Source organism: Carcharodon carcharias, chromosome 30 (genome assembly GCF_017639515.1).
Source record: "Carcharodon carcharias isolate sCarCar2 chromosome 30, sCarCar2.pri, whole genome shotgun sequence".
NCBI classification, from domain to species: Eukaryota; Metazoa; Chordata; class Chondrichthyes; order Lamniformes; family Lamnidae; genus Carcharodon; species Carcharodon carcharias.
Genome location: NC_054496.1, coordinates 16,625,813 through 16,649,472, shown reverse-complemented (window position 1 = coordinate 16,649,472; position 23,660 = coordinate 16,625,813). Strand labels below are relative to the sequence as shown.

The 23,660-nt window shown below is 45.0% G+C and overlaps 1 protein-coding gene across 6 annotated transcripts in view; it reads right to left on the bottom strand.

The window, feature by feature from the left end:
* Positions 1-20,971, bottom strand: part of kank2 (KN motif and ankyrin repeat domains 2) — a 110,969-nt gene extending 89,998 nt beyond the window's left edge. For 5 of the 6 annotated variants that reach the window (XM_041177120.1, XM_041177117.1, XM_041177116.1 and 2 more), the window contains exon 1: positions 20,801-20,971. The gene's annotated coding sequence lies outside the window, so the exon portion shown is untranslated. The remainder of the gene's footprint in view (positions 1-20,800) is intronic. The other variant, XM_041177121.1, reaches the window with a different exon arrangement.
* Positions 20,972-23,660: the final 2,689 nt, after the last annotated feature.

Below are 23,660 nucleotides of genomic sequence, written 5' to 3'. Positions count from 1 at the left end.
AAGGAAAGCAGGGAGTTTCTCATGATCTCCTAGTCAACATTCCCACCCCAACAACGTTGACTTGCACCTTTTATGCAGTAAAATGTCCCCTGGTACTTCACTGGAGCATAATCAGACAAAAATTGACCCAGAGCCAAGGAAGGAGACATTGGGACAGGTTACCTAAAGATCCAAGAGGTAGGTTTTAAGGAACATCTTAGAAATGGAGAGGTTTAGGGAGGAGATTCCAGGGCTTAAAGCACAGCCACCAAACATGAACTGAAGGATGTATCGAATCTACAAGGGGTCAGAGGGGATCAAAATCAACCAAAATAAATGAACTGATCGTGAATCACACCGCTGTTTATGAGATCCTGTTTTGTGTAAAATAACTGCTGTGTTTCTCCACTTAAAGTCACTGTGTGAAACGCTTTGAAACATTTCGCACAGATGTTTGAAGCCTCGATAAGTTTCTTCTCTCTCTCTCTATTTCCATGTGAATACAGTGTTAGTTCCTAAACTAACCACAGCCACTGCTTCTGTAGCTCTTCCCCTGCAATGGCCCCATGTTTACACAGGATTACTGGCTTGCAAAGGCTTTAATACCTGAGGACTGGTGACGTTATCCAGCTCCATGTAGGTCTCGTGAGTAACTCCAGGAAAATGGTGAAGGATGCAGTCTCCCCTCTTAAAATAACAGGAATTGCAGCACTTAAGGGACAGCTGCCTCCACAGAGTCCTCGGACAGTTCAGACCCTTGCTTGTAGAGGGGGGCCAGGAGTGAGGGGGAAACAGCAGACAGGGAGGGCACTTTTGTTAAATTAGTTACATCACAGACTCACACATACACACACATATGGCACGAATTAGTCAGTCTTCAGGACATATGCAGCACATATGGGCCACTACCCCATGAGATGCCCATTGTGTACTGATTACCACAGGCCCACAGTAATACCGAGGAAACCACTCATATACAAACATAAGTTGGAGGATGTGCCCTTAGGTGCTGGACCTCCCCAACTCTTTTGCTGCATGTGCACTGTGACATGTGTAAGAGCATAAGATACAGGAGCCTTAGTGGGCAATTCAGCCCCTCCTTCACCATTCAATAAGGTTATGGCTGCTCTGATCGTGGCCTCAGCTCCACTGTCCCCCATAGCCCTTGACACCCTCTTAGATCAAAAATCTAACTCAGCCTTGAATATATTCAATGACCCAGCTTTCAATGCTCTCAGGATTGGAAAATTTCGAAGATTCATGGCCCTCAGAGAAGAAATTCCTCAACTCCATCTTAAATGGGAGACCCGTTATTCTGAAACTGTGCTCCGTGGATCTAGATTCCCTCAAGAGCAGAAACAATCTCTCAGCATCTACCCTGTCAAGCCCCCTCAGAATCTTATACGTTTCAATAAGATCACCTCTTACTCTTCTAAATTCAGTAAGTATAGGCACAACCTGCTCAACCTTTCCTCATAAGATAATCCCTTCACCACAGGAATCAATCTAGCGAACCTTCTCTGAAATGCCTCCAATGCAAGCATATCCCTCCTTAAAAAGGGAGCCTAAAATTGTACAGTACTCCAGGTGTGTTCTCACCCTTCCTATCTGCATGCTAATGTTTGGTGATTCGTGTACAAGGAGAATAGATTGCTCTGTACCACAGCCTCTGTATTTGTTCTCCTATTCTTCCTACCATGCACGAAAGGGTATAAGTGTCCCCAAAGGTTCTAGCGTTATGTTGTAGCTGCTGACTTTGAGTGTCGATGCTGTTGTGACCAACACTAGGCCACCTAACACCGTCCTCAAGAGACCCTCGAAACACATAGGCTGCCACAGGTGTCTCTGCCTCACCTTATACCCCAATGGACATCCAAACTCCAGAGAGGGTTGGGCTACAATTGGAGATCCCCCTCCATCAAGAGGACACCCACGTTACCCTTCACTTCGACAGCAACGCCTCTGCACCAAGGATGACATTTTTCATCCGACCAATGGGAGTGAGGGGAAGGCCCGATGGAGTGATGGGCAGAACCAATGGATTCATGTTAAACATCGCTGGATCAAAATCCTGGAACTCCCTACCTAACTGTGGATGCGCCTACACCATGTGGACTGTTGCACTTCAAGAAGGCACCTCACCACCACCTTCTCAAGGGCAGTGAGGGATGGACAATAAATACTGGTCCACCCAGCGACACCCAGGTCCTGTGAATGAATAAAAAAAAAGTCATTGAAGTCACCAGCCTTATCTTTTCCACTGAAACCTGCAACAATGCCCATTTCACAGTGCCCAGCTGTTTATACCAGTCAGGCTCCTGGTGCCAACGGTACTCAAACAGCTTTTTAGGATTGTTTACACTACTGCTTTAAAATTGAGGTTTTCAAATCCACGGGCTTTCAAAACCGAAGCTTTTTGACCATATGAGCCAAGCACAACTGAACTTATTTTACTGTCCAATACAATAAGACATTCTGGAGCATGTTCCATGAACTGCACAAATGGTCATGATCTCAACCCAAAAAATAACCAATTCATACCACAGCATGGAGTAGGACACAAAACTACTGCTGTTTCTATGGTTACACCCACCAATGATCCTAATATCAAGATCATCACCATTCCCAGGAACACAAATTAACTTCTTCTCTCCAACAATCTTTGTTGTTTTCTCTGAGCCACTGCTCATGCCTAAACAAGAAGGGTTTGTGCGTCACTGAAGGGCAAGGAATGTTCCAGGAAACTTTCACACTGGCTATTATCTTGAAATAAACATCCCCTTTAAGAGTTACCAGCTCTCGAGTTATATAAGCTCGGCAGCAGTGAACTTTAGCTGAGGTTTGTAAGTTAGATTACAATCCTTCTTTTGAACTGAGAGTCTCACACATGCATTAGCGTGATTTAATCAGAGCTTGAACATGCTCACAGACAAGCATGTGGAACCTTCTGCGTCATAATATAGTACAGGCTGGCCTCACTGGGACCAAATATTCCCTTCGTCTTACTGGGCCAGTCACAGGACAATCATATCTCATGAGGATATCGTTGCCTAAGAGTCAGAAGGTTTAGTGTTAAAGTCCCACTCCGGAGACTTGAGCACAGAAATCAAGGCTGATACTCCAAAACAGTACTGAGGCAGTGCTGCACTGTCAGAGGTGCTGTCTTTTTGGGTGAGATGTTTAACTGAGCCTCTTCCACCCTCTCAGCTGGAGGTAAATGACCCCATGGCGCTATTTCAATGAAGAGTAGGGGCAGTTATCCCTGGTGTCCTGGTCAATAATTATCCCTCAATCAAATTTCACAGAAGTGGATTATCTGGTCATTACCGTGTTGTAGGATTCCGTTGAGGAATGTGGAGTTGAGGCCATAATTAGATCAGCCACGGTCCTATTGAATGGCGGAGCCAACTTGAAGAGCCAAATGGCCGACTCCTGCTCCTAATTTGTACACTGTTTATGGGAGCTTGCTGGCGCAAATCGGATGCTTTGTTTCCTGCCTTGCAACACTTCAAAGAGTGCTTTGTTGGCTGTGAAGTGTTTTAGAATATCTCGTGGTCATGAAAGATGCTCTATATTTATTTCTTTTAAAACTATATTTATTTTATTTCTTTTAAAACTAAGGCCCAGCCTACCTTCTCAGATGGATGTGAAAGATCCCATGGCATAAGAGTGTACAGCCTAGTGTCTTGACCAATATTTATCCCTCAAACAGCATCACAAAAATTGATCATTAGAACCTTGCTGTTTGTGGGACACTGCTGTGTGGTATTTGGCTGACACCTTTCCTTCATTACAACAGTGATTACAGTTCAAAAAAATATTACTTAATTGTTTGGGAAGCATCCTGAAGCAATGAAACGCACCATATAAATGCAAGTTCAGTTTTTACTCCTTTTCTCCTGTCTGCTGATATTGTTCCATTGCAGCCTACAAATCCAACTAGGTATGGCTATAGTGTTCAATTGTTCTGTGTTTGATTATGTGATTTTGTTAACTGATCTATGCTCACTGCGCTTGATTGGTTAAGCCTGGGTGTTGACTCAGAGCAAAGTAAACAGACCCCACAGAAGCTACTAGAAGCTGATCTGTAAATATGACTGCAGGCATTTTGTGATTGCAGAGATATTTAAAAACTCTTGTTACTCACAAAGAAATTGGTGAGATCTCTGCCTGGCTGCAAGATATAAAATAAACCACAATGTCTGAGCAAGTCGGAGGATCATTCAATGACCAAGCTCCACTGTCTCCCTGGGTCACTATCTGGGTGTGCAGATGGTGGGACTGAAACATTAAGGAAAATTATTTGTATCTGCAATCTGCTCATCATGCTCCTGGTGACTGTTGAGAGATACATCATAAAAACATAAGAAACAGGGGAAGTAGATCATTCGGCCCCTCGAGCCCTAATCTACCCTTCAATAAGATCATGGCTGATCTTCTACATCAACTTCACCTTCCCACACTATCCCTATATTCCTTAATTCTCTTAGTACCTAACTCCACTTTTCCATCCAATCCCTATTATCCCTTGGTTCCCTGAGAGACCACAAAGCTACTGATCTCAGTCTTGAATATACTCAACAACTGAGCATCCACAGCTCTCTGCGTTAGTGAATTCCAAAAATTTGCGATCCTCTGCATGAAGGAATTTCTCATCTCAGTCTTAAATGGTCATGCTTTTATCCTGAGACTTATGATCCTGAGTTTAAGACGCTCCAGCCCGTTTGATGTGATGATTACCTCAGGTCAGTGGCAGTCAGTATGAGCCATGGTCTCACTATATCACAAGCCATAAAACCTCGGTCCACACTGGGACCCCTCTCTGTGGGCCCTAGTTACATGCACAGGGAATAATACTTGAGCTTATACAGCACCAAAGCACATTGTTGAAAGAGCTTGGCCCCATAAATGAGCCTTTTTGGAGGGGAGATTAATGAATCCAAGCACGGTCCTCAGTCTAAGCCAGCAATGAGATTAAGAATCAGCTGCCCAACACAAACACAACCCATGCCTGATACCCTGCAGTCACACACACCAACAGTATCTGAGGAGTAGGAGTGCTCAATGTTTCCAGCAGAGGCTCCTCACCAAGTGTTAACAGTCTTTCCTCTTTTCAAACTCCACCCAGCCCAAGGTATTGCAGCATCTTCTGTTTTTATTTCACATTTCCAGCACAGGCAGTTGTTTTCTTTTTGTTTCTGATATCCTGAAAATGTGAAGCCCAAATAGCAACAGGGCTTATGACACGATCCACCCTGTAAAGTCCTTACCCTAACCTTATGGCCCCTGAACGCAAGGCTCAGCTATATAGACAGTGCTGGTTTTTAATTCTGTTTTTCTAGCTGACAGGTCATAGAATTAAACATTATTTACAGCACAGAAACAGTCCATTTGGCCCATCTGATCCTTGCCAATATTTATGAGCCACCTCCTGCCTTACCTCATCTTGTCCTATCAGCATATCCTCCAATGTATGTTTACCTGTTTTTCCTTAAAGGCGTCTCCGTGACTTGCTCCAACTGCTGCTCGTGGTAACAATTTGCACATTGTGTGTAATCCTTTCCTGAGTTAAGAACTTCTTCCTGAATTCCTTGGTGACCATCATATTTGTGACCCCTGGTTCTGAACTCCCCCCACACCTGGAAATATTTTCTCTACATCTACATACACCCCCATTGAAGCCTCCTTTCTTTTGTCAAAAGAATCCCCAGCCTTTTTAGGCTTTTCTGTTATCTCACAATTCTCGTACAGTTTTATACTTTCTCCAGTGCCTCTAGTATCCTTTTTGTCATTTGGAGACCAGGACTGTGCACAATACTTCAAGTGTGGCCTAACCAAGATTCTATATGAGTTTAACATAACTTCTTATATTTTCAATTCTATTCCTCAAGAAATGAACTCCACTACTCTGTTTGCATTTGTTTGGCCTTGTTAACCTATGTTGGCACATGTTATGATCTGTGCACCTTCAGCCCAAGAGAATTCACCTTGTTTGCAAGAAGTGTTGCCGCTTTGCTCTTTGAGACCCAATGGGGCCAAGTCCAAAACATGGCGGCTCTGAAGGACATCACCAGTTGCTTGAAGTCCATCAAAAACATCCAAGATATTCATTTGTTCCTCTATTCCATTTGCACTCCTATTTTTCCAAGGAATATGTGACCAGCTCATCCGCTTTACCAAAATGCACCACCTCATGCTTACCCCGTTCTGAAATCAATTTTCCCATTGCACATCCTTTCTGCAAGTTTACTTTTCTTTTTGTGTTTGATCACAGTTTTCCTCCATAGCATTAACTACATCCTCCAATGTGGCACCAGCTGCAAATTTTGAGTTTGTACATTCAGTTCCAGAGTACACATTGTTTGGGTCAATGGTGAAAAACAGCGGACCCAACAGTGATTAATTTTAACATCAATGCTGATGCATTGCAGCAACTCAGCAAGGCTCTTTCGACAGCATCTACCAAACCTGTGATCTCTATCATCTAGAAGGACAAGGGCAGTAGATGCATGGGAACACCACCATCTGCAAGTTCCTCTCCAAGTCACACAGCATCCTGACTTGGAACTATATCGTTTAACCTTCACTGTCGCTTGGTCAAAATCATGGAACTCCCTCAGGCACCGTGGGTGCATCTACACCACATGGACGGTAGCGGTTCAAGAAGGCGGGTCACCACCACCTTTTCAAGGGCAATTAGGGATTGGGCAACAATTGCTGGCCTAGCCCAGCGAGGCTCACACCCTGTGAAAGAATTTAAAGAAGCTACACATCATCCAGGACAAAGCAGCCTGCTTGACTGGCACCCCATCCACCAACTTAAACATTTGGTCCTTCACCACTAATGCACAGTGGCAGCAGTGTGTGTACCATCTACAAGATGCACTGTAGCAACTCACCAAGGCTCCTTCGACATCACCTTCCAATCCCATGCCCTCTACCATTTGGAAAGACAAGGGAAGCAGGCACATGGGAACACTAGCAGTTGCATGTTCCCCTTCCAAGTCACACAACAGTCTGCCAATGATGTGCAGAACCCAAGGGTGAATTTTTAAAAAACATTTAATTAGAAATGCATCTGTAAAATTCACAGCAAGTTTTGATGTTCCCAACAACGTACAAAAGCCAGGGTGACTGTACCCAATGCTGTTTAGCACAGAGTTTTAATGGCCAATGCAAAAAACTAGCTGGCAGTCAACCAGATACAGGCTGTGATCAACCCACTGGAACCACCCGATGTACAATTAATCACCACCTCAAACTGGGCCCAACTGCAGTGAGTAAACCAGTATTGGCAGCAAAGTAAATCAGACTGCCTAGTTTGTTGTAGAGATGAGATTTGGATTTCAGCCATACTCACTTCAACAATGCCTTCACCAATGAAGCTCAAGCCCAGAGGCTTTTGCACCCGGAAAAATGCTTCCTTACATTTCTCTCGTCTCGGGTACTCTTCCCACCTCACCTCCCAACAAATACCTACCCCAGCCTTTCATTACTCCTCAACCCTCCCAATTTCCTGCCATGGTGCCAGATTTGAATCCTTCCTGGATAAGCCCACAGGTTGCATCCCCCATTTTCTTTGGTCTACCACTGCCTTCAGCTGCCTGGCCTAAACCTCTCCATCCCTCCTACATGGAGCCGTTGGGCTGAATAGCCTCCTTCCATGCCCTAATGACTACATGACAATTGTCTCCTTTAAGCTGTTCTTTGAACCCAACTTGTTTGACCAAGATTCTAACCATCTGTCCGAATATCTCCTTATGTGACTTGGTGTCACATTTTCTCCAGTGATATTCCTGTGTTAAGTGCCTTGGGATGTTTTATTACAAAACAAAATGCCAGTGTGGGCACCTTATTTATGTCCAACCACCATCTGGTTTGTGCTGGCAGGTCTTGACATGGCAAATGTTCAAAACAAGCCAGGGGTCAGGCTGCTCACAGCGGGCCAGTTAAATGGCTAGGCAACAAGGTGGCAGATGGAGCCTAACGTGGGCAAGTGTGAGGTTATTCACTTTGGCAGTAAGAATAGAAAAGCAGGGTATTTTTCAAAAGGTGTGAAACTTGCAAATGTTGATTTTCAGAGAGCCTCAGGTGCACTAGTACAAGTAACAGAGGACGTCTGCATAAAGGTACAGCAAACCTAGAGAAGGTAAGTGGCATGTTGGCCTCTATTGCAAAGGGACGTACAAGAATAAAAGGAATCTTGCTACAATTGTACAGGGTTTTGGTGAGACCACACCTGGAATACTGTTTGCAGTTTTAGTCTCCGCATTTAAGGTGGGGTACGCTTGAGCTGGAGATGGTGCAGTGAAGGTTCACTGGATTGGTCGCTGGGATGAAAGGAAGGTCCTAAATGATGACAGGCTGAGTAAACTGGGCCTCTGTTCTCTGGGGTTTAGAAGAATGAGAGGAGGCCTCATTGAAACATACAAGAGCCTGAAGAGGCTTGACAGGGTAGGCCCTGGCTGGGGAACCTAAAACACAGGGAGCATTGCAGTCTCATTCAGGACTTAAGATGGGAGGAAACTTCTTTATTCAGAGGGAATCTATGGTATTCTGTACCACAGAGAGTTGTGGATTCTCTGTCATTGAGTGTATTTAAAGCCAAGCTAGGCAGATATTTGGACGGTCAGGGAGTCAGAAGCAGGTGCCAGTGGGGTTGAGACAGAAGATCAGCCATGATCCCACTGAATGGCAGAGCAGGGCCATACAGTCTGCTCCTGCTCTTATGTCTTATGTTCCTATCTTCTTATGGACACACTCAGTCACCACAGCTTCCCCCACTGCCCTGACCCACAGTTTGGAGGACCACCAGTAGAGGCCTGGTAAAATGTCAAATTTTCAGCCTGGAGTGATGTGGGATTCAGAGTCTGCGGAGGGGGTGGGGCGGAGTGTGGTTCAGAGTGCAAGAAAAAATGGGCAGGAAATAAATTTAAAAACAACAGAAGAATATTAATATTAGTGTTTAATTTTTACAATGCTGTATTTATATTAATACAATGTAAAGACATGGACAGCATCTGGGACTAAGCTGATGGATATTTGAATTCCTTTGGGAATGCTCAGAATCTGGGATCAGTTAATGGAACATGCTGCAGAACTTATTATGTTAAAATGCAATAACATGGACAAAACTCGAGGCATATTCTCTGCAAATTCTTTGTCCTTTTAACGTTTTATTAGGGACTGCTTTCTCCCCAACCTCTCTACGATGCACTGCTCTCTCATGTCCTATCCCAACACAAACAAACACACACAAACACACTCAAATACACACACACACAAGCACAAACACACTCAAATGTACAAACGCACACACACAAACACACTCAAATACACACACACGCAAGCACAAACACACTCAAATGTACAAACGCACACACAAACACACTCAAATGTAGAAACGCACACACAAACACACTCAAATACACACACATGCAAGCACAAACACACTCAAATGTACAAACGCACACACACACACAAACACACTCAAATGTACAAACGCACACACACAAACACACTCAAATACACACACACGCAAGCACAAACACACTCAAATGTACACACACACACACACACAGACACACACACACACACACACACACACACACACACACACACACACACACACACACACACACACACACACACACACACACACACACACACACACACACACACACCAATGAAAACAAACTGACTTTCCAATGAAAACAGCATTTATATCCTCTGCCTGGGAGCAGAAGCTTTTCCAGACGGGATAAATCACTTTCAGTCCTGCAGTCAAGGAGTCTGCTGAAAATTGTATCCCCCTTCCTTACACTCTCACCCTTCAACATAGGAGTCCGAAGGGCTTCATGTGAGAGTGTTCAGCCTGGTGGGATAACAGATAGCCTTTCAGGCATGGGATAACAGATGGGATAACGCTGGTGAAATAACAGAAAGCCTTTCAGGCATGACGTTTTCTTTGGCTGGAGCCTTTATTAAACATGTTAAAACTTTATTAAGAGAAGTGGGGGGCGGTGGGAGAAATCAGTTTGGTTTGTACTGCCCTTAAAAGTTCAAACAGAAAGTATTGCAGCAGCAATAACTGGATTGGGGTCATCCCTGAGCAGCATGGATCAAAAATAATAGTGGAAATGAAAACAGTAAATGTGGAAGTACCTGGAGATGGAAGACTTGGTTCAGTGAGGGTCAACTCCTGAGGGAGAGACCAGTTTGAAATGTTACCTCTTTCTTTTATTTCCCCTTGTACTTTATGACACAGACTAGCTGGATAAAGGTTTCACCTCCTGCCTCTGCAGGAGTGAGGCTAGTGTCGGTGGGTGGTAGAGACTGTGATGCTGCAACTGCTCTCTGTTCACTGCGGACTGAAGAGGATTCCCAATCCTGGCCTGGGTCCCAGTGGCTTCAATTGTGGCTGGGTGGTATGTGTGTGTCAGGAGACAACAGGGTTGGATTATGCTGTGATACCCTTCATGGCCGAATAGCCATCTGCCACTCCCTGTCTAGACTCACACATGAAGCTTGTCCTCTTGGGAGGAGGAATCAGAGAGTGAACTCTACCCCTGTAGCCCTTATTCTGTCAGATACTGAAAGAGCTGCTGTGAATTTGCAGCATTTTCTGACACAAATTGCATTAGCCCCCATTCCTTCCGTGATGTAGGACATTTGATCCCAAGGAGGAGTTTATTCCTTTTTTTTTTAAGTAAATTCAATTCAGCTAAACCAAAACATCATGAGTTCAGCTCACTTCAGGGACTGCACAGGGGTGTGGCGCGGGACCCATGTCCTCAGTGTTTGTCCAACATGAAGCGAACTGCACTTGGAAAGGAGGGAAAGCCAACAAACCCCACCCCTGCTCTGCATTTCGTGAACTCCCTTAATTCCCCATGGGAAAATCAAAACTCCACTCTGAGCGCAGGCTTGCCTCCCAGTTTCAGGGGTATGGATCCAGTCTCTTCTCCTCACATCTTGCATGTTTTACAATCCCACACAGCAAGGCTTAGAAATTATGTAAAAGTTAAAAAAAAACACAAACGCAGACGAGTGCGTAATGTTCGCCTTGTCCTGTCCTGGACCTCTGGGCGACAGTGCTGGGTGTGGCTGCTCAGAAAGCCGCAGTCCACACTGAGATCACTCAGAAGCCAAGAAGGAACATCGTGTCATCCACTTCACAGAGCAAGGGGAAACATAGGAACTGGGAGCAGGCCATTCAGCCCCTTCAGCCTGTTCCACCATCCATTGAGATCACAGTTGAGGCATAACCACTAAGGCAGGTTAGAAACCAACTCCCAACTCAGATTAAAAAGTGATTCCCGCTCAGCTCCGTTATCAGGCCAAGCCAATAGGAAGTCATTTCCCGACTCAGATTCCTTGTTTCCCAGGTCTGGCGAAATCCTATTTTCCAATTCAAATCAGGTACCTTTAGAGCGAGAGTATCAGTCAAGTTAAACCAGTCGAGTGACTCGACTGATCCCAGCCAGTGTACAAGTGCTCGATAATTTAATAATTTAAAGTGTTTGGTTGCAGCCTTTTCTGTTGTGTAGCTTATACAGGACATTGAGAAGTTTGGATGAAGTTTGAGCACCTCTGAAAGTATGTCAGCGTTTTTAAGGTTTATGCCACAGAGAGGTTTAAACTCTTGGAAACTGTAAGTGACAAATTCTGATCCTGGCCATACTCAACTCAATTATCTGCTGCTGGAATCCTACAATTTTCTACAAAAAGACAAGGGTGGAAATGTGTGTTTGCGAACGGATCTGGGCAATAGGAAGTCACTTGTCTGAATTGCAGGGTCAGTGTTATATCTAACAGGCAAACACTCGCACACACAGCTCCCAAGACGAGCTGTCAGGAACACACGTTTATAATTAATCAGATAAATCAACACGACCACCTACTCCTCAGTTGCACCCTCCTCGTGGTCACAGATAGGGTTCATGGTCTTCCCCAGAGGTGTTTGGCAGATTCCCATCAGTGGTTCTCAGTTACACTACAGTTACAAGGCCTCCCAGGTGACAGATTAGAGTCAGCAATAAAATATAAATAGTCCAAGCCTCTCAACAGACCATATCACAACACGCTTTGAAACATATTTTCCACTCTATTTCAGGCCACACAAGCATCATTGTGCAGTTCCCTTGTCCTTCCTTGATGAAAGCCAAGTTTCGCTCACTCTTGAACACTTTTTTGCCAACCCCTCAACCTCTTCCCTATTTAAAACTCTGGGCTTTAGTCTGAATTGACAGCTGTCATATGTTAACTGAGTTTGAGCAGCTTCTACTTTACTCTTAATAGCTTGTGGGCTCACAGCATCCCCACTGAGGCAAAAGCATTGAGCCACGGGGATCAACCCAAGCAATGGAGGGAGGAATGCACAGGGCCATGAGGAACTGACTAATGGAGAGGGCAGTGCACAGAGCTGTCCAGAGTTAAGCTGTTTGATCTGGTACATTGATTTTCCTGCTATGAAGCCAAACCACAAATAAGTTTTGAATGAGCATTGATGCCAACTGGAGCAAAACCTAACAAACCAAACCACACGTAAATAAATCTGGTCAGTTCCCTTTTGCATTACATTAACCAAAATGCCAGATTTAATGTCTTGTTACCTCAAAAGGCAATGTTGTTAGGCATTTTTTCTTTCCGTTTTGCAAAACAGAATATCCTGTAGTCAGGTGCAGCAAAGCAGACACTGTCTTTTCACTGAAGGGACCCAAGTCAAATGCAGCCCAGACTCACTCTCATCCCTGTTGGCTCCAAGAGTCCTCAGCGGAATGGGCTTCAAGCAGCTTCAACCCAGCTTCGAAAACAAGATTGCCCTAATTTGGTGCTCTATTGGCATCAGACCGCTGTTACCAGGCCACACCCCATAAACCGAGAGGTTTGTAATGACTGTAACAGTGAGAGTGCTATAACGGAGAACAGCATCGTGAGGTTGAGATGTATCTGACAGGATGTTATAAAGGAAAGTATCACAATGATGATGCAATGCAGCAGGACATCTGTCAGTCCTTATTGTCCAGCTTCCCTGTTTATCACTTCCTTCCCATTCTTGTTCAGTCCTTTTCTCTCTTGTATTTAATCTCTCTCTCTCCTGGTTGCTTCCAGACTCCTGGCACCATTCCACCTCTGTCTTTCCTCAGCAACACGAAGAAAATAATCAAAATCAGCTCCAGATGAAAAGCAAATCGAGGAAGGAGGAGGGGATGGGGGGTGGGAGGGTGGTGGGGGCGAAGTAATAATTAGAATAATGACAAACATCTGCCGAGCCCAAAATAACAGCAGCCAGTTCCAGTCTTTGCTCTTGGAGCACAGACAGCTTCAACTGGAGACTGGGAGAGAAAGCCCAGCGGAAATCGCTGCAGAACATCAAAGCTTGAGATTGCTGTTCAGGAATCCCAATAAACGTTTTTAAACAATTTTCAGTCTATTAAAAAAAATGTTGGGAGCTTTTCCACTGTTTTGTACAAGCCCATTTCATCTGTTGATTTGAAAAAGTGGGCGTGTTAAACTAGGCTGGAGCCCAGTTTGACTCTTATACCGTGTGAGAATTGTAATTCTGTAACTCAAATTTAATTATTCCGCTTTCAGCAGCTCTTAAGAACATAAGGAATAGGAGCAGGAGTAGACCACATGGCCCCTCAAGCCTGTCCGCCATTCAAAAAAAATCATGGCTGATCTTCTGCCTGACCTCCACTTTCCCACCTGCTTCCCATATCCATTAATTCCCTGAGAGGCCAAAAATCTGTCCATCCCAACCTCAGATACATTCTTTGATGGAGCATCCACAACCCTCTGGGGTAGAGAATTCCAAAGATTCACTACCCTGTGGGTGAAGTTGTTTCATCTCATCTCAGTCCTAAACGATTGGCCTCTTATCCTGAGACTGTGTCCCCTGCGTTTTAAATTCTGATCAGCTCAATTTTCAATTCCCTAATGTCTGACCCCATTGCCCCACTCTGTGGGTTGAATCAGGAGGCAGGGGGCTCAGATCCTAGCTGTTGACACACTGGCTCCAGCATTTATGCCATCAGTGAATTCCATGCAAAATGCTGCAGAACTCCACACTTCAATCAGGATCAAGCCTTCACAATCCATCGCTGTCTGGGAAGAGGAGCATTTAAATTGAACAGGAATTTACATTAAGCCGTCTTTTGGTCAAACCTAGATTCAAGCTGACTCACCAATTTTTTTTTGGAAATGTGGTTAAGCACAGTGAACTATCGATGATTCATTTGCTCCAATTTACAACAAGATTATTCCATGAATGTGCTCAGTTAAGAGAATGGGAAATTCACTGGTTTCAGTTAGACACAATTCCATTGGAGTCCAGTGGACTGACTGGCAGAACTCTGGACTCTTGTCTTGGCTAGTACATTGCAGCCCAGCAGTTGCAGCTGTGATACATTCAACAGCAGTCTTGGGTGATGCCTGCACTGTTGCTTAGCAAGTCCAACTTAAGAGTCAAGAATTAGATAATATTTCTGCTCCATTTCAGTTGCTCACTCAATATTCTGTCTACAGCCTGATGCCAAAAAAAACAATCTCCATCAGCAACCCTGCGTCCCTCACAAAATGAAATTTTGCAATCTTATGTCTGACTTGTATGGAACCATAAGACTAATCATGACCCTTGTACCACCATGTACTCCTACAGGAAAGATGACACTGCTAACACCATGTTACACTCATACTAAAGTTAACAGTGGGGGAGATGATGGTGTAGTGGTTATGTCACTAGAATGATAATCTGTCTAATGCTCTGGGGACAAGGGTTCAAATCCCACCATGCAGCTGGTGGAATTTAAATTCAGTTAATAAAAAATCTGGGAATTGAAAAACTGGACAGTGACCATGAAACTATCATTGATTGTCATTAAACACCCAGCTGGCTCACTAAAGGGAAGGAAATCTGTCATCCTTACCTGGTCTGGTCTGGCCTACATGGGACTCCAGACCCACTGCAATGTGGCTAACTCTTAACTGCCCATCTGAAATGCCCCTATCAAGGGCAAATAAAGATGGGCAACAAATGCTGGCCTTGCAGGTGATGCCCACACCCCACTAAAGAATATTCAAAAAAAGTCAAAATGTGATTACAGAGAAGCAAAAGAATGCAGTGCATGATCAAAACTCCAATCATTGATTGGCTTAAACTGCTCCAAAACAAAATAATAGAGTGCAGTATCTTGGCAGTTCCATCAGGAGCTATTAATGGAATCACAAACGAACAAAACATGATGTGCGTTCAGCTGCAACAGAGCTACTCCCAACACTGAAAAGGCAGGAAACTAAAGGAAGGAACAACCTGCAACACTGACATCAGCCCAAAGCAGGCTTCACCACACCAGATCAAAGAAACCCTCTCCCATTAAGCAGATAATCATGTTATTGATCACCACTACTGTTTGAGTAGATAGGCTGTGAAGAGGAGAATGGGCATCATTTGCTTTTGACCCTTGCTGACATTTCAAATATGCTCTGAAATAGTCAGATTGGCTCTTATATATGAGGTTGCAACTGGGAAGCATTAACATTTCAGAAACACAAAGGGTTTTTAAATACAATTAGCTTGTGTGTAAATGGAACAACTTCCCCTAACAGCTGGACCCCAGACTCTATATAAAAACATATATATCAATATACTTGGACTGAATTTATTGATTGCAATTTTCTCAGCAGCGACACATGAACCCTCAAACACATAGCCAAGTGAGGTCACCTTCTTAAATATTATGCTCTATCTAAAATTTGATGGGTAACAGGTATAATACAGAAAAGTCACAGTGTGAAATGCTTCTCTCCCATCACAACGTCCACCATAAGTTGGCAGCTCTACTGATAACGGCACTCCATCGCTGTCAGCCATGACTCAGCTGGTGGCTCCCTCACCTTGGAGTCCAAAGGATGGTGGGTTTGAGTCCCACTCCAGGCATTTGAAAACATAATCTTGACTGACGTGCCCAATGCATTACTGACGGAGTGCGGCGTTCTCGGAGATGCCATCTTTTAGCTGTTTGCTGTGTGCAATAGGCTGCTGCATTTGCACAGTGACTGCACTTCAAGAAAGTATTGCATTGGCTGTAAAGCATTTTGGAATGTCATGCCAGATGCTGTTAAAAAAAAAAATCTTAAGAGCTTCTTTTCCCCTTTTCATGGGTAACTGGAATTCCAGGGATTCTGTAAATTGGAACTCCACACTCAAACTAAGTAAAATTACCACTGCACAATTCACACTCAAGTCAAATCCTGGGTATTCCCAGTTGAAGGAGGGGCAGTATGGAGGCAGAATGGCCACAAAGAGAGACAAGCAATGAGTTAATTTAAAGGAAGAATGAATTAGCTATATACAATAGCTGACACATAACCATAACTGAACCAATAATACATTTCATCACTTAACAGCAGGAGAGAAGCAGAGGAGAGGAAGAATCCTCAACACCAAATTATTTAATCATTCATTTAGTTGCACTCAAGTGCACCTTTGCCCCTGCCTGCCCTCTCACCTCACAGTTTGATCCTGCACTAAATTCCTTTAAAACATTCCTGGAATCATTAATATTAATACATCAAGTCCTCCTGACCCAGAATCAATCTTTAAAACAGATGTCACAACTCATAACAGTCCATAATATTAGGCTCCTTGAAACTCGAGTGAAAACTCTACAACATGATGCACCTTGGCTTCTAAGATGAATTTGACAGAGTTCCAGGCACACTGTTATTCATTATCATCAAAGACTCAGGGGCTCAAGAGAAAATCTTGGGAATGGGTGAGAAATTGGCTGAAGAGTGGAAAACAACAGATACTTGTTGAAGATGTTATATCGGCTGGAGGGGGGGGAGGGGAGTTCTAAACGGCTTGCGTCAGGGATCAGAATTGAACCATGTTTGTCTCCAATTTTCCTCCATGACTCATTCCTCGGGTTTAGCTGGGATGAGGAAAGGCTCCTTCAGTCCAGACCTGACTCCCGTCATTATCCAACAGTTAAGCCATCAATGCAAACCACACAAAAAAAGCTGCTTGGGCAATTTGCAGGTGGTTCCAAAATGGAAGAGGAGGCATGGATGAATCAAAGGAGGCAAGATCCGAAATAACAATGGTCTGGACAAAATATTGAAGTCAGAACAAACAACTGCTGCTGAAATGCCTGATACGACACTTGTAATTTATAAATGGCACTGAAATAGAGAAGGGGAAGTGTCCTGGGAGTGACTGTCGAGTTAATGCTGGTCAGCAATGAACAAAGAAATCAGAATGCTGAATGATATAGTCAGAACAGTAGAATGTATATCAAGGAAGTCATGTTTAAATTGGATAGAGCTTTGGTTAGGCCACACCTTGTGCATTACGTCCAGTTATAAGAACATAGGAACATGAGAAGTAGGGCCGGAGTAGGCTACTCAACCCCTTGACCCTGCTCTGCCATTCAGTAAGATCATGGCTGATCTGGTTGTGGCCTGAACTCCAGTCTTCTGCTTGCACCTCGCCCCTCCCACCTATAACCCTTGACTCCCCTGTAGATCAAAAAATCTGTCCAGCTCAACCTTAAATAATATTAATGGTCCAGCCTCCGCTGCTCAGAGATAAAGAATTCTAAAGATTAACAATCCTCTGAGAGAAGAAATTCCTCCTCATCTCTGTCCAAAATGGGAGACACCTTATTTTGAACTGTGTTCCCTAGACAAGTCTGGTCACTGAGCTAAAGGAGATATTCAAGCATTGGAGGTAATGGAAACAACAGGCATTGAGCCCAATATAAGAACACTGGAAATGGAGGAGGACATTCACTGCCTCGAGCCTGTTCTGTCATTCTATTAGATGATGGTTTATCAGAGTCTTAACTCCATCTACCTGCCCTGAAGCCCTGACCATTAGCACCAATGTCTAACAGATATACATCCAGCTCTGGTCCTTATTGTTACGAGTAAAGTCTGAGCTCCAACTTTGAAGGAGGCATCTTAGAGGCACATAGGATAGCAAATGGTATCCTGAAATGGCAAGTGGAGGGTATCCCATCACAATCCTGACTTGCGCCTTGTAGATGGTGGACAGGCTTTAGGGAGTCAGGAGGTGAGTTACTCGCTGCAGGATTCCTAGTCTCTGACCTGTTCTTGTAGCCACAGTATTTATATGGCTAATCCCGTTTAGTTTCTAGTCAATGGTAACCCCCAGGATGTTTATAGTGGGGAATTGAATGATGGTAATGCCATTGAACGTCAAGGTGCGATGGTTAAATTCGCACTTGTTGGAGGTGGTCATTGCCTGACATTTGTGTGGCACGAATGTTACTTGCCAATTTTTGGCCAAGCCTGGTTATTGCCGAGGCCTGACAGCATTTAGACATGGACTGCTTCAGTACCTGAGGAGTCACGAATGGTGCTGAACATTGTGCAATTATCAGCGAACATCCCCACTCCTGACCTTATGATGGAAGGAAGGTCACTGATGAAGCAGCTGAAGATTGTTGGGCCGAGGACACTACCCTGAGGAACTCCTGCAGTCATGTCCTGGAACTGAGATGACTGACCTCCAACAACCACAACCACCTTCCTTTGGGCTGGGTACAACTGAGAGGGCACTGCACTGTCACAGGTGAGGCATTGGCTGGATGTGGCCGCAATTTGCCTTGCCTTGCCAGCTGTTCAGGTGGTTATTAATTTGAAGGTAAGCAGGGAATTCTCCCAATGTCTTGTTAATATTCCACCGTCCATTAAGAGCAGATTAAGCAGACAACCATTTGTGGAATGTCGCTGGTTCATGTTTGTCGGCATAACGGTAACTTACCTTTTGAAGGGTGGTTGCTAATGGTGTGAAGAAAGTTCGAAAGATTTTGAAGCAATAAGTTGTCACATAAACACAATTATTATACTACAGCATCTCAATTGTACAGATGTTACTCAATGATCCTCTTTACACAAACGCAGCTGAACTGGTCTGTAGGTTGTGCATGTTTACAAGTACAATAGCTGTGTTCTGTCACGATGTTGGATGCTCAAAGTAAGTACAGTTCAACACAAAGATAAATAACCCAATAACTTTAATTCCCCAAATACCAGGTCTACAAAAGTGCAAATCTACCTTCACTCAATGCAAACCAATAGAATTCCTGGCAAAAGCCAGACAGTTGGAGCACAGACAGAGTCGTACATAAAAAAAAAATCTCGAGGAGGTGGGAATATCAAGGAAAATTCTGGGATCTGGAAATGGGAGAGGAGGAGAATGCTTGGGGAGGGGAGGGGAATGATTAGGGAAGGGAGGGGAGGAGAATGATTGGGGGGGGGAGGGGAGGGGGGGAGGGGAATGATTAGGGAAGGGACCAGAATGATTAGGAAGGGAGGGGGAGGGGAATGATTAAGGAGGGGAGGAGAATGATTAAGGAGGGGAAGGGAATGATTCGGGAGGGAGGAGGAGGGGAGAGGTGGGGTGTGCTGGGGTGGGGAGGGGGAGGGGTGGGGAGGAGAGGGGAATGATTAGGAGGGGGGGAACGATTAGGGAAGGGAGGGGAGGGGAGGGGAAGGGAGGGGAATGATTAGGGAGGGAGGGAGGGAAGGGGAGGGGAGGGGAATGATTAGGGAGGGAGGGGAGGGAAGGGGACGGAGGGAAGGGGTGGGAGAGAAGGGGAGGGGAGGGAGGGGAGAGAAGGAGAGGGGAGGTAGGGGAGGGGAGGGAGGGGAGGTGAGGGAGGGGACGTAGGGGAGGTGAGGGGAGGGGAGACCGGGGTGGGGAGTGGAGGGAGGGGGGGGAAGGAGTGGGAGGGGCGGAGAGGGAGTGGATGGGAAGGAGGGAAGGGGCGGGGAGGGGAAGGAGGGGAGGGAGGGAAGGGGCGGGGAGGGGAGTAATAATTAGGGCGATGCCCAAATATTTGGCAATTGTGCGGGAAGCAGGAACACTCGTCTCATGTGGAATTGATAAGAATCCTGGCTTGCAGTAGAAATTTTTTTCGGGGGTGGAGTAAAACATGGAAAGTTTAGTTTGAGCTTTAGTAGTACTCAGAGGAAGATGCTTTCGGACCAATGGGAGTATTCAACTCACAGCTCTCACAACATAGGAATAAGGAAGGGGAGATGGTTCAACTGGCATCTAAGCATTTCATAACTCATCTCATTATATAATCTAACTTCAGAGATGCCGCTAAATTAACGAATGGGACCAGGTTTTCAAACAAAATTGAAATAATACGGAAAAAATGCTTTCTCTCTCTTTCTCAGGAAGGATCTAGTTGACTGTCCTCCCAGTTCCTCAATCGGTGACTCCTTTTTCCTTTTCATCATTTTATGCTGGCCTCTTCTGACTGACCCTCGGCTCCCAATAACTTCCGAGAATTCTACCCCGGGGATTGCGATCGCATTCCCGGGCTGACAGGCCAGGATGAACGGCCAGGATGAACACTGTTATTTACATCAGCCCGCCGACCGTCAGTTTCACTCTGTCAAACTTTTGCAAAACTTTTCCCCGCATCCTCGGGAGCGCTTCAAACTTTATCTCTCTCCCCACCAACAACTCCCAGAAAAGTAACAGTCCACAAAGGACAATTCGCCTTCAATTAAATCTCCCGAAACTCAGTTCAACTCCAAGCTGGCCGATTTAAACAAAAGGCACCAGTTTGATGCGGGAGGGGAAGTCGATCGTATTTGTAAAGATTTTTTTTTAAATTATATTTTGTAACTTTTCCATCATTTTCATCAAATACCAAATTTATCAAATGCACTGCAGGCTCAACAACAAATCTTAGTACAGTAAATGCAAATATCAGGGTTAGAAACATCAATTTATTTCTATGTAAACGGTACTTTAAAAACTGATGTGACTTACATTGAAAGCTGACTCCCAGGGATTGGCAGCCAAATCCTCCTCCAGCTTCAACTGAGAAGCAGAAACCTTTCAGGATCCTCGCTCCAAGCGGCCGGGCGATTGTTTAAGGGACTCTCTCCAAATTGCCACATCTGACACAAACGTACGACGTGATCTTCAGCAGCAACAGTAACCTCACCAGACAGCGAGCAATCCTCCTCGGGTGCTCCAGAAGCCTAGGTTTTTTTTTTATTTTGTTAACTTAGCTGCCAGGGGGTACTCCAAATAAATGTGTTCAGTTTTAAGTGAGCTGCTGTCCTCTAATGTAGAATTATACAGCACAGAAAGAAGCCATTTGACCCATCATGTGTCAGCCTTTGGAAAATTGATCCAATTGGGTCACAGCCTGCTCTTTCCACAGAGCCCTGCATTTTATTTTTGCTTCAAGTCTATATCCAATTATTTTATAATTGCTTAGCATTTATATTTTACCATTTTAGTTTTTGTCTCCTTTATTCTTTCCACCCACAGCATAAAACGTTTCTTAGCCTGCAGGATCATTTGCCCACCTCTTAGCACATCGAGACTCTGCCACTTGAATTGGAGGTTGCTGAGTTGGTTCTTCCCTAATGGAGACAATGGTGGCCCCATGGTGGGAACCACTGGGATGTGACATTCCCAATCTACTAATTGCAGTTTTCATCCATTGGCCCGCAGTGTGTGGAACTGCTTTTAATGTAAAGCGCACTCTGGCTTTGAAGAAAGGAACTTGGCTTCATCAGAAACCCCTTAGTCAGAGCAACTGTACCTGCAGAGGGCAAGGGTTGGGTGGGAGAGAATATGGGTAGGCGGTTGTTCCCTGAGGAACAGTACCTGGGGAGAGGGAGGGTGGCTGGTACCTGAGGAACTGCACCGGGAGTTGGGGATGGGGGAGGGGGAAAGAGGTACTCAATTGTGACCAAGACCAGGAGCAGGCAGAAAATGCATCATCACTATGAGGCTATGCAGGAGAAATGCATTAAAATCTTGCATCATGTGCTAAGTCTCTGTTGCAAGGATGAGCCTTCAGCCTTCAAGGGTGAGTCTTTTGGCCTTGGCAAAACCAAAACTAACCTCTTTGGAAATACTGCTGTGGTTTCACAGAGCACTGATTACATACTTTTTTGGAATATCATGCTTGGTTTCAGATGTAAGTTCATATCTCCTGGAGATGAGGAAACTGATCCGTGGGCTTTTTCTTTGTTCATTCATGGGATGGGATCTTGCTGGCTGGGCCAGCATTTATTGCCCCATTCCTAATTGTCCTTGAGAAGGTGGTGGGTGAGCTGCCTTCTTGAGCTGCTGCAGTCCATGTGGTGTAGGTACACCCACAGTGCTGTTAGGGAGGGAGTTCCAGGATTTTGACCCAGCGACAGTGAAGGAACGGCGATTATATTTCCAAGTCAGGATGGTGAGTGAATTGGAGGGGAACTTCCAGGTGGTGGTGTTCCCATCTATGTGCTGCCCTTGTCCTTCTAGGTGGTAGTGATCATGGGTTTGGAAGGTGCTGTTGAAAAAGCCTTGGTGAATTCCTGCGGTGCATCTTGTAGATGGTACACAATGCTGCCACTGTGCGGCGGTGGTGTAGGGAGTGAATGTTTGTGGATGTGGTGCCAATCAAGTGGGCTGCTTTGTCCTGGATGGTGTCAAATTCTTGAGTGATGTGGGAGCTGTATTCATCCAGGCAAGTGGAGAGTATTCCATCACATTCCTGACTTGTGCTTTGTGGATGGTGGACTGGCTTTGGGGAGTCAGGTGATGAGTTACTTGCCGCAGGATTCCTAGACTCTGATCTTCTCTTGTAGGCATAGAATTTATATGGCTAATCCAGTTCAGTTTCTGGTCAACGGCAACCCCCAGGATGTTGATAGTTGGTGATTCAGTGATGGTAATGCCAGTGAACGTCAAGGGCTGATGGTTAGATTCTCTCTTGTTGGAGATGGTCATTGCCTGATACTTGTGTGGCGTGAATGTTGCTTGCTGCTTGTCAGCCCAAGCCTGGATATTGTCCAGGTCTTGCTGCATTTGGACATGGACTGCTTCAGTATCTGATGAATCGCGAATAGTGCTGAACATTGTGCAATCATCAGTGAACATCCCCACTTCTGACCTTATGATGGAAGGATGGTCATTGATGAAGCAACTGAAGATGGTTGGGCTGAGGACACTATCCTGAGGAACTCCTGCAGTGATGTCCTGGAGCTGAGATGACTGACCTCCAACAACCACAACCATCTTCCTTTGTGCTGGGTATGACTCCAACCTGATTGAGAGTTAAAACAATGAAGGGGATTGACGAAGAATAATTCTGATGTGTTGAGAACTGGGGGTGAGGGAAGACACAAGCTTTAAGTTTTAATAAAACCAGTTAAAAGTGATTCTAAAAGATCCCCCCACCCACCCCCTCCAAGCTGCCTGGTTTTGAGGTAGGAAGGCTGGCTTAGGCTACACACAGCCAGATTCAGCATGGGAGTTTGAAGGTGCAACAAGCAACATGGGGCTGCTGGTGAGAATATAGGTCTCACATCCCATCGAGCCAGCTCTATTATATTAGTAGCCTTGGTAGGTCTTCATCTCTTTGATCCAATTCCTCATCCCTTCTCCATATCTCTTAATCACCTTATCTCCCAAGTAGGTTTCTGTTGTCCTTTTTTTATTGATCTCAGCTGATTCTGCATCTGTGCCCATGGGACAGTGGTCTTCATGTTCTTATGGTGTTAGGGGAGGGATGAAGAAAACTTTTAACTGTTTTGTTTTGCACTTAAAGCTTATGACACACACCCCTCACCACCCCCTCTCCCCCCCCCCCCCCCCCCCCCCCCCCCCCCCCCCCCCCCCCCCC